Source organism: Notamacropus eugenii, chromosome 6, assembly GCF_028372415.1.
Source record: "Notamacropus eugenii isolate mMacEug1 chromosome 6, mMacEug1.pri_v2, whole genome shotgun sequence".
Classification (NCBI taxonomy): Eukaryota; Metazoa; Chordata; class Mammalia; order Diprotodontia; family Macropodidae; genus Notamacropus; species Notamacropus eugenii.
In genome coordinates this window covers 241,816,395-241,825,188 of record NC_092877.1, presented here as the reverse complement: position 1 = coordinate 241,825,188, position 8,794 = coordinate 241,816,395, and the positions used below count along the sequence as shown (strand labels likewise).

Here is an 8,794-nt window from a genome sequence, read left to right as displayed (position 1 = left end):
CAGTGTAGAAATACGCACATACTCTACCTCTTCCCCCACAGCCCATAAAATATCTGTAAAAAATAACTCTCAACACATTCTAGAGCAGCAGAAGCCACAGAACGACAGAATGAAAGAGATTTTCACATCAAGGTAGCCTGGAAGTCTAACAGGAAATGGCTATCGTACCAGCATGGAATGAAGCACAGCCCAGCCTTGGCCACAGTACATCTGGAGGAACAGGATCGCAGCAGAACTCAGGCTCGGAATCCCCCAAACCAACTACTATTCTCAGATCCCTCAACCCACAAACGTCAAGGACAACTTCAAAGCTCAGTGAGAAGGTTATTTAATTGGGTTTGAAGGGAGCAGGATCCTCACTTCCCCTGGGCCCCAGTCTGCAGCAAATGCAGCATCAGCAGCAGCTGTATCCATTCTTGGAGCCCTCAGCTTAAAACACCTGGGGGAATTGAGCAGCTGGTCTGAATCTCCAGCTCCTGGAATGAGCAGGAGTACTGGCATGCCAATCTGGAGGCTATTGTGGAAAGGGAATTCTACAACTCCCAGATTCTTGGCAGAAAAGTTTTCAGTTGCTCCCAGACCAGTGTACAGGCCAGGAGAGGAATAAACTTCTCTCTCTTTATTGTTTCACCTTGGAAGAACTGAGAACTTACAGGTCCCCAGAGTGTACCCTCCTTTTGGCAAAGGACTAAAAATACAAATAACTGGCTAGAAAAATAACCAAGAAAGGGAAAAACAAAACTATAGAAGGTTACTTTTGGGGGGAACAGGTATTTACTTCCATCCATTCAGATGAGGAAAAACAATGCTTATAGTCAGAAGCATCCAAGGTAAATATTCAATGGTCTCAGGCCATAGAAGACCTCAAAAGGGATTTTGAAAATCAAGGAAGAGAGGTGGAGAAATAATTGGCAAGAGAAATGAGAGCAATGCAAGAAAATCATGAAAAAATGAGTCAGAAGCTTCCTAAGGAGACCCAAAAAATGTTGAAGAAAATAACATCTTTACAAATAGGCTAAATCAATGGGCAAAAGAGGTTCAAAAAGCCAATGGGGAGAAGAATACTTTAAAAATCAGAATTAGCCAAAAGGAAAAGGAGGTTCAAAAGATTACTGAGGAAAACAGTTTTTTTTTTTTTTAAATTAGATTGGAGCTCATGGAAGCTAATGACTTTGTGAGAAACTAAGAAATTACAAAACAAAATCAAAAGAATGAAAACATAGAAGAAAATGTGAAATATCTCATTGTGAAATATCACAAGTGACCTGGAAAATAGATCCAGGAGAGGCAATTAAAAAATTATGTGACTATCTGAAAGCCATGGAAGAAAAAAGTGCCTAGACATCACCTTTCATGAAAATTATCAAGGAAAACTATCCTGATATTCTAGAAACCTGGCACAAAATAAATATTGAAAGAATCCATGTATCACCTCCTGAAAAAAATCCAAAAAGAGAGACTCCTAGGAATAAGAGTCAAGTTCCAGAGTTTCCAGGTCAAGGAGAAAATATTGCAAGAAGCTAGAAGGAAACAATTTGAGTATTGTGGAAATTTTAATCCAATAATACAAGATCTAGCATGGTCTACTGAAAGGGATGGAAAAGCGTGGAATATGCTATTCCAGAAGTCAAAGGAATTGGGATTAAAACCAAGAATCACCTACCCAGCAAAACTGAATATAATACTTCAGGGGAAAAAAGTGGTAATTCAATGAAATAGAAGAATTTCAAGCACTCTTGATGAAAAGGCCAGAGCTGAACAGAAAATTTGACTTTCAAATACAACAATCAATAGGAACATGAAAGAGTAAACAGGAAAGAAAAATCACAAGAGACTTACTAAAGTTGAAGTGTTTGTATTCCTACATGGAAAGATAATATTTGTAACTCTTGAAGTTTTTCTCTTGAGTAGTTTTAGGGATTATACACAACCACCCAAACACACACACGCACACACAGACACACACAAACACACACACACACACACATATATATATACATGCATACATGCACACAAACATATAGACAGAAAGCAGAGGGTGAGTTGAGTAGGAAGGGTTCATATCCAAAAAAATAAAATTAAAGGGTGAGAGAGGAATATATTGGGAGTACAAAGGGAGAAATGCAATGGAGCAAATTATCTGTCATAAAAGAGACAAAACAAAGTTTTTTCAATGGAAGGGAAATCGAGAGAGATGAGAGGGAAAAAGTTTAGCTTACTCTCATCACCTTTGGCTCAAGGAAGGATTTACATGCACATTTAATTTGGTATGAAACCTATCTTATACTACAGGAAAGTAAGGGAGAAGGAGTTAAGCAGAGTGGAGGACATGACTGAAGGGAGAGCAAATGGGAGGAGGGGGCAATTAGAAATAAACAGGTTTAGGGAACGACAAGGTCAAAAGGGAGAATAAAATAAATGGAGGGGCAGGATAGCATGGAGGGAAATATAGTTAGTCTTACACAACATTACTAGTATGAAAGACGGGATGGATGGGGAGGGAGGAAGGGAGAGAAGTTGCAACTCAAAGTTTTAGGAACAAATGTTGAGAATTGTTTTTGCATACAACTGGGAAATAAAAAATACAGGTTATATATATATATATATATATATATATATATATATATATATATATATATATATATATATATATATATATATATATATATATATATATATATATATATATATATATATATATAGGAATTTATCTTGACCTACAAGTTAAGAGAGAAGATGGGGATAAGGGAAGGGAGGAGTGTTAAAAGGGAGGATAGAATGAGTGAAAGAGCATTTAGAATGCTCAGAGTTTTGGGGTGGGGGGGAGAGTAGCAGATAAAATTTGGAAATCAAAATTTTGAGGGAAAGAATGTTGAAAAATAAAAATAAACATAAAAAAAGAAAAAGAAAGAGAATGATGGACAAACAACTACAGGTAGATGCGTGCATATAATATAAGTTTACTTATGTATGTGTTATCTTTCCCATTAGAATGAAACTTCTTGAGGGCAGGGAAGAATAAATTGGTCATGGTGACCAAGAAATTAATAAGCATGATCACAGCAGGGGGCAAAGCAATTCTCAAACATCCCCTCCCTCAGCGAGAGCTTTTTTATTTTCAACAGTCACACTATGTCAGTTGGCCTGCATTCCATCCCTTCTGACCTGACCCTGCTTACTCACTTGCTCCAAGTTCTGCTCCACCCTTCCTCTTCTGCCTGTTTAGCAACCTCCTCCCACCACAGGTAACTTAAGTTTTCAGGTGATTTATGCAGATCATATGGGCCTATTTATTAATGAGAAAGAGATTTCCATTTTAATTACTATTGCATTCAGCCTCAAAATCTTTCACTCTTATTACATAGGCTGGTGGGGCAACTAGTATTAATGGAAATTTCCAACAGTATTCCAGGGATCCCACAAAATGAGTACAAAAATTTAGGGTGAGGCTTGAACACAAGTACCTACTTCATTCCCCCTCAACAAATGAGTCCCAAAATCTTGGGATAAGGGGCAAAAATCTTTTTCCACGAATACTTCCTGCTGATATTGGACATAGAACTGTCCCTGATCCAAGAGGTACCATTCGAAAGATCATTTCTTTAGCTGGCATCTGGAGTTTGGTCAGCTTTGGGCCCAGCAATGACACATAACCATCATGGATAGAAAGTGACGTCTTCTTAAATGATAAGATATCTACAGGTGGAGGATGCTAAGCCTATTGGAAACATATCTAGCAAAAACAAACAAATAAAAATAAAGGAAACAATAACCAGAAGCAGGGTAGATACATGGTCAGTTGAGGCTCTGGAGTACACAAATCCATTATCACAGCCTCATTCACAGTACAATATATGAGTTAAGGGTATAATTTGGTAATGCTTTCCTGAATAAACAATAGTTACAGTATTATCTTTCCCATGTGCTATAATTTCTGCAGTCTTCGGAATGACCTCTATCTTCCTTTTTAACCATGTTTTAGCTCTTGATTTTATTCTATGAGTAGAACCTATTCCTTCACTTCCTCTCTTTCATATTTCAGAAGGAGGGTACGTTTTCACAAGTGGTCTTATTTCGCAATGAATCATAATCACTTGAACTATTCTATCTATTTTACAAAACTGTATGGGGTCATCACCTAAATTTTGGAATGTTACAGTAATTTCTCCTTGATTATTAGAAGCTATTATTCTAGCCAAGACATGTGTTCCTCAAGCTGCTAATTGTAAACTGAGCTAGGATTTGTCGAGCTTCCTAATCTTCCTGAAGGTGCAACAAATTTGAATATAAGAATTCAGCAGTATTTGCAGGGGGCAGTTCTTACTTCTCTACTTCCTCTAGTGTCAAGTGTGTTTTCTCAGTACATTCTCTATAGTTCGTTAGTTAGAATACCATCTGTACTTCTAAAGTCTACCTCTGATCTCAATAAAACAGCAAAGCAATCTCTCCTTGTCAATTATTTTCTGATTTTTAATCCACTGACTATTTACTCTCTCTAGCAATTTTGTCTATTCCCCAGTTTCATAAGTCACCTAACTGTGAAAACTTATCCAGCACCTCTGAAAGAGGATGCCCTGTTTCCCCAATTATTAGAGTCAAAATCAAGTGCATGCAAGTAGAAGGAGCCATTATATTCGTATGGTAACCTGCAAAGGAATAGTATAGTATACATCTACATTTCCGATCCTAATGGCAATCTTCATTACCTCTTCCTTTAATTTTTTTATACAGTCCCTAAGTGAATACCTGGGTCTGTCTCCACTACACCACATAGAGCTAGTAGGATACTGCCTACTGCAGCCTTCTTTTTTGTGACTAAAATGTATTTAATATTAAATTATTGAACATATAACAGAAATGGCATAGAATGCAAGTTTTCCTTCAGTAAGACATTTGTAGTTTCCTTTCAGGGGATAATAGAATATATTTGTTTTAGTGACTTAAATTACCTCAAGGTTGCTTGAAATATTTAGTTATTGTGTAATCCAGAAAGGGAAAAGTACACAGATTTAGTAACACATGCAGTTCCATCAACTGGTAGGTACATAAATCAAACAAATATTTATGTGATGATATGTCAAAACAAAATAGCACAATTCATTGCATTTTCCCCCCAAGACTCGTTAATTTACAAAGGCCATACCAGAAACGCTAGTTCTCTTAACTCAAAACAAAAAAGGAAGCATACCATGATTTCAACTAATATTCTAATAACTCACCTCAAGGCAATGATTCTACATGTCATATCCTCTGAAATTATATTTACAACAATAAATAAAAATGACACTAAATAAGTGCTGACAAAGAATGAATCCTGACATTTTAGCTTACTTGTTTTAAACCCCAGGACATGACTGGAAATTATACTCAATATCTCCATTAAGTAAATTAACACTACAGAAAAAGTCTCTCTTATGGAAGAATATTTTGATAGAGCAATATATTAATGCACATATCATTCTGCTTATATACATGCACAGTAAATAGCATTTCATTCATACATTGACAATAATGCGAATGCTTTCAGTCTACCTATATACATCTTGTGTAACAGAAGTCACAGACCAACCTACTTCTACAAATAAAATCTCTCAAGGCTGGTCTGTTTTATTACCTCACATTCCTTCTACCTGCCTTTTAGGAATAGGTTGTCTTTTACAAAAAATTATGTAAAATATCCCATAGTTTCTGAGAACATTTTCTTTATTATAATGCCAGCAAGTAAGCTTCCTTAGCTTCTGAATCATTGTCACTGCTTATGTCACATTTATATTTTTATTTTTAAGATAATTTTATTCCATGATACACTGTATTATTTTAAGAAGAAACCAGTCACCACCACCCACAAACTATCACCCTTTCAGTTCTGGTTTGTACAATACTCTTATCCCATGGGAAAAGATAACGTCTGCAATATACGTTCTTGCTACAATAATCACAAATTATAAAATCTAATTTAAAAAATGAACCCAGTTCATTTGAAAATCCAACACAGTTTTTCATTAAGTCTGGCATAAGAATGGGATTTCCTTTTCTTGCCATGATTATTAAAAAAAGCTTGGAAGAACTTGATAAATCTAAGAGTAAATCTCAGAAAACCTGTAATGAACACCAATGAGTCTTTCACAGGTTTCTCTGAATCCTTTAGTTATTTTAATGAAACAACTTAATAAAACATCCAGAGTAAGCCTAAAGATGTGTTTCATTCATATCAAGAAACCACAAATCATGGCATCAAAAAATGACAGGAAGCACTTCTGGTTTCTGGCTTAAAAAGAAGAATAAGTGCCAAGACTTGCAGAGACACAGTGATTTTCCACTTCACTTAATCCACATACACCATTCACCCTCCCCTCCCCTCCACTACCAATAGTAATGTAAAACATAAATGTTTATATAACAGAAATTCATGTGTCTAGCCCTGGATTGTTTCTTAAGGAAAAACATGACTTTTATTGAGGTGCAAAAACTGTTTCATAAGCTCGTAGGTTGTGAATGTCATGGCCTGGGAGGGAACACAGTGAATGTAGGTAAGAAACAGGCCCCGACTGAGTTCTCTGTGGATACCCTAGTGTCCATAGACATACATCAGTGCCTTCAACATTGTAAGGCACTTTTCATAATCTGGGAGAAGAGTCCCTAATTGCATTCCATAATAGGTTACATCAAGTGGATAAGACATTTTCTGTGCTATTGCTCCAGCAACAACATCACAAAGCAAGTTTATATGTGTTTTGAAAACTAAGAAATTAGGGATGTCTGATAAAGGTATTCTAAGCGAGGTAGGAGCATGGGAGAGACCAACATTCTTTAAGGTACCAAAAGTAAAAAAATGAAACCTCTCCATAGGGAGCCATGCCTGCAATAGTAGGCATCAGTCCTCTGTAAAACCCACAAAAGTCTCTTTCCTTGTTTTGAATGCATGAACATGTACTGTGTACATGTGCTCTCCTTTCACATGGATTGCCAGGCAAACTCTAACCATGCCAAGTGGGTAAGTACAGATGACTGCTGTCACTCTGTCTTGGAGCCAGACATTAGCTACTGTATATGTCCAGAAATCCCAAGTTTTGTGGTAATTAACTTTTTATAATGGTCAAAGGACATAAACTGAATTGCACCATAGGGAAAGATTCTAATCATCATTGCTCCATTTCCTTTATACAACCCAAGATAGCCTTCCTTTTTGGGGACAGCTCACAATGCAGAAAATACTGCTAAATGTTTGTAATGGTGATTATGTGCCTGTAATAATATCTTCACTCAATCCAAAAGTGCGATGGTGGTTTTGGCACAACATCATACAATACCTCCCTCCATGAAGGAAAGCAGTCAGTTGAATTCCCAGTGAACAGAGGCCCCTGGCAGCAGACTGGAGCTCCCGACTCCCTTTCCTCTGGCCCTGGGGGTTGCTGATGCCAACACAGTGGCCATGAGGCTGCCTGGGCTACAGGGGCAGTCAGAGACCCAGGATTGCCCATGTCCAGCTCAGGACAGAATATGATGAGGCCAGGCTGGCAGTGCATGACAGGGCAGCTCTACTGCACCCTTCTGCAGTCAAAGCTAACAGATAATTTGTATTATTACCTCTCTGCATATTGCAATCTCTAAAAGTTTTCTGTACAAAAGGATTCTGACTAATACCTATAAATTTCAGGCAGTCAACAGGATCTGTAGCTATTCTTCTGGTTCTGTCACCACTGATTTTCACCATTCAAAATATTAGCATTTATCCCATTCTCATTTCCCTAAACACTGAGGTACCTCCTTGGTTCTTTTGTTTCTGCCTCACTAATGGGTGTGCTTCTGACTCAGAAACTTCTTCCTCTGAATTTATTTCTCTTCCTTTGTCACTGTGGCAACTAAGCTGGGTCTATACAAAGGTTATATGCAAATTTCTTTTGTCAGCCTTCAGTTTCTTCTGAGTTAAATGAACAGCCTTTCTTTCCACCTGAGATGCCCCAGACTGCTCTTGTGAAGGAGAGCCAAATGATGAGAATTCCCATGCAAACTAACTAACTCTTTTTCTCTCTGAATTTTTTTCCATAAGCAGCTCAACTCTGTTTCTACACATAATGTGGTAAGCCATTAGTAAAATCCAGCCTCTCCCATTTACCCCTGGCACCTCCATCCCTGCTCTTATTGGTATTCCTTGCAAACACCTTTACAAATCTCCAGATTCCCTCTTCTGTAACCTCACTTTCCAGTTTTCACAGGGTCCAGTGATTTTAATTCATTCCCTTGCTAGTGAGGAATATGGCAAATCCTCCCACCCTGGGATAGTAATGTCTTCCTCTAAATGCCTTTTCCCTCCAAATAGAGATTTTAAACCCTGTGATCCTGTTCATGACACCAAATGTAACACCAAGGCAATATTCACAGCATGAATGGTAACTATGAATATGCCATCAGAGTTCTCAATCACCAAGTTTAAAACACTCTCCATATAGAAGGCAGAAGAAAAATATTTAATTAAATACCAGAAGGATAAATCCCAGAACCTGAAACCAAAAATCACCATGATGACCAAGAAGTTAATAAAATGATCACAGCAGTAGACATAGCCATTCTCAAACCTCCCCTCCCTCAACCAGGGCCTTCTCACTATCAACTATCACACTGTTTCAGTTGGCCTGCCTTCTATTCCCTCTGAACTGACCTTGATCATTCACTTCCTCCCAGTTTCACTCTACCCTTCCTGTTCTGCCTATTCAGCAAGCTCTTCTCACCACACATGACTTAGGCTTCTAAGCAACTTAAGGATATCATATGGGACTATTATTTAATGAGATTG

At 37.6% G+C, this 8,794-nt stretch overlaps 1 pseudogene; it reads right to left on the bottom strand.

Moving 5' to 3' along the window:
* Positions 1-6,433: 6,433 nt before the first annotated feature.
* LOC140512289 (solute carrier family 25 member 16 pseudogene) lies at positions 6,434-7,295 on the bottom strand (annotated as a pseudogene).
* Between the last annotated feature and the right edge of the window lie 1,499 nt (positions 7,296-8,794).